Source organism: Cervus canadensis, chromosome 25, assembly GCF_019320065.1.
Source record: "Cervus canadensis isolate Bull #8, Minnesota chromosome 25, ASM1932006v1, whole genome shotgun sequence".
NCBI lineage: Eukaryota > Metazoa > Chordata > Mammalia > Artiodactyla > Cervidae > Cervus > Cervus canadensis.
In genome coordinates, this window is record NC_057410.1 from 27,839,670 (window position 1) to 27,843,044 (window position 3,375).

The window sequence follows — 3,375 nt, forward strand, 5'->3', positions numbered from 1 at the left end:
GTTTGGTTTAAGAACGGACATGTAAGGAACTCCCTGGTGATTTGATGGTTAAGAATCCACCTTCTGGGCTGCCCTGCTGGCTCAGTGGTAAGAATCTGCCTGCCAATGCAGGAGACACAGGTTCGATCCCAGGTCCAGGAAGATCCCACATGCCAGAGAGCAACTAAGCCTGTGTACCACAACTACGAACCTGTGTGCCTAGAACCTGTACTCCATAACAAGAGAAGCTACAGCAGTTAGAAGCCCAAGCACTGCAACTAGAGAGTAGCCCCCACTCACCACAACTAGAGAAAAGCCCATGCAGCATCAAAGACCCAGCACAGCCAAAATAAAAAAATAAATAAAATAAAATAAAAAAGGAATCCACCTTCCAATGCAGGGGACATGGGTTCAATCGTTGGTTGAGGAACTAGATCCCACATTCCCTGGGGCAACTAAGTTACCCTGGCACCACAATGAAAGATCCCATGTGCTGCAACTAAGACCCGAGGCAGCCAAACAAATTAATTAATTTTTATTTTATTTATTTATTTATTTATTTTTTATTAGTTGGAGGCTAATTACTTCACAGCATTTCAGTGGGTTTTGTCATACATTGATATGAATCAGCCATAGAGTTACACGTATTCCCCATCCCAAAAATATGGAACGCTTCACGAATTTGCGTGTCATCCTTGCGCAGGGGCCATGCTAATCTTCTCTGTATCGTTCCAATTTTTAGTATATGTGCTGCCGAAGCAAGCACAATTAATTTTTAAAAAGAATGGACATGTAATATGACTTACATGATTCTGACCTATAATGCATGGTGGGATGTTCTTTGGGAGAATTCTGGAAGACTTCTCAGAAGCCAAAGGAGAAACAGCTTTTCTTGTACTCTGAATATTGTTGTCTGTATGTGGTATCTAGTATTGCAGAGCCATCTTGTGATTTTAAGAAAAGTTAGGGTACAAGGATGTAAACCAACATGTTAAAAATGGCAGAGAAAAAAGAATGCAATACAGTAGAGTATTCAGAGAATGGAATCCTACTCAGCAATAAAAGTGAACTAGTGATACATACAACTAAATGGATGAGTCTCAAAAGCACTGTCTGAAGCAAAAGGGTCAGACACAAAAGAGTATATATAATATGATTCCATTCATAGGAAGGTCTAGAACATATAAGACTGATCTATGGAGGTAGAAATCAGATCAAGGGTTACCTATGAGGATAAGGGAGGAAGGGACTACATGTGGACACAAGAGAACTTTCTGGCATGATGTCAGTATTCTATATCTTGACTGGAATGGTGGTTGCCAGGTATATATTTGTCAAAACTCATCAAACTGTATTTTTAAAATGTGCATTCTACTGCATGTAATTTCAGTAAAGTTAATACAAGAAGTAAAGAATGAAAAAAGAAGGAAGGAACATTGCTGTGTCACTGAATTAGCCAACAGTCCCATATAGTAACTCTTGCTTTGCAAAAAAATAAACAAACATCCTAGTGGTTAGGGCATGTTTAAGTTGGGTCTTCTGTCACTTGAAGCCCAATTCCTCTGTCAAAGCGGGGAGAAGCACCCTGAGGTCAGGACACAGAGCCAGTCTAGGAAACTGTGAACTTCTATGAACAGCAGAAAAGGGCAAGAGATTTTGGAGCTCTGTGTCATCTGGTGGGGTCTCCTCCCCACCCCAACATCATAGTGAGCCCAATACAACTGGGGGTTTCTTCGGACCATTTCCTGACTTTCTTCACCTCGTTTGTAACATGCTGACCTAGCAATCAAAGGACCCACTCTCAGACTTCTGGTGAGGATCAATTAAGAGAAAATGCCGGGATGCTCTTAGCACAGGGCCTGGCACATAGTAAGGGCTCCATAAGGGCTCCTGTCTTACCTCACCTGGCCTGAGAATTACCTGGGCCTGAACCAAGGGGAAGAGGTGGGAACAGAATTCAGAAATCTTTAGGAAGTAGTTCCCAGAATTGTAAATCATTGATGACACCAAGGACTCAGGCTTGGGTGACAGTGTAGACGGGGATTGTTTCTCAGGATTTTGGCAAAGATTACCTGCAGTATCTTTATCTTTACCTGCAGTATTTTTATCACTAGTTAGAGGGAAGCTGGTAGAGGGAAGTTAAGAAACATAGGAGGGGACTGCCCTGGCAACCCAATGGTTAAGAGTCTGTGCTTCCACTGCAGGGGGCCCATGTTCTATCCATTGTCAGGGAACTAGGATCCTGTGCAGCACAGCCAAAAAAAATGGGATAAAAAGTAGATTTGAAAAGTATAAAAAAGAGTTATAAGTTGAATTTGAGATGCCTTTGAGCAGGATGGAGTAGTAGACAAGAGCAAAGACTCTGCCAACAAGTAGCTATGTGATCATGGGCAAGTTATTCCTTCTCTTGGAGCTTCAGAGTCCTCATCTGTAAATTGAGAGTCCTAAGAAATCTTGTTGTTCAGTCGTTAAGTCGTGTCTGACTCTTTGGGACACCAATAACTTCAGTGAGACAGGCTCCTCTGTCCTCCACTATCTCCTGGAGTTTGCTCAAATTCATGTCCATTGAGTCGGTGACACTACCTAACCATCTCATTCTCTGCCACCCCCTTTGCCTCCCGCCTTCAATCTTTCCCAGGGTCTTTTCCAATGAGTTGGCTCTTCGCATCAGGTGGTCAAAGTATTGGAACTTCAGCTTCAGCATGAATCCTTCCAATGAATATTCAGGGTTGATTTCCTTTAGGACTGACTGGTTTGATCTTGCAGTCCAAGGGACTCTGAAGAGTCTTCTGCAGCACCACAATTGGAAAGCATCAGTTCTTCAGCACTCAGCCTTCTTTATGGTCCAACTCATATCTGCACACAACTCCTGGAAAAACCATAGCTTTGAATAGACAGACCTTTGTCAGCAACGTGATGTCTACTTTTAAACACGCTATCTAGGTTTGTCATAGCTTTCCTTCCAAGGAGTGTCTTTTAATTTCATGGTTGTCCACAGAGATTTTGGAGCCCAAGAAAATAAAATCTGTCACTGCTTCCACTTTTTCCCCTTCTATTTGCCCTAAAGTGATGGGATTGGATGCCATAATCTTAGTTTTTTTTTTTCAAGGTTGAGTTTCAAGCCAGTTTTTTCACCCTCCTACTGAGAATGCTATAAAAATTAGATGAAACAATATATTTAAAGTGCTCAGCATAGTGCCTGGCACACAGTAGTGATAGGAATTTTCATTTTCTCTTCACACTCTGCCTCACCTGCCTAGGCAGGCAGGCTCATACTGAGCTACTGCTAAGGGGGATGGACAGTTTTGAGCTTACATTTCACCTTCTCCTGATTCCAACAGGGTGTTCCCCTGCAGTAGATTTCCTCTCCTTTTCTTTTTCTTTGACCCGTCCCTC

The 3,375-nt window shown here is 42.4% G+C and overlaps 1 non-coding gene across 1 annotated transcript; it reads right to left on the bottom strand.

Moving 5' to 3' along the window:
• Positions 1-637: 637 nt before the first annotated feature.
• LOC122427905 lies at positions 638-745 on the bottom strand. Its single transcript, XR_006265596.1, has one exon. It is a non-coding gene; the product is annotated as a U6 spliceosomal RNA (small nuclear RNA).
• Between the last annotated feature and the right edge of the window lie 2,630 nt (positions 746-3,375).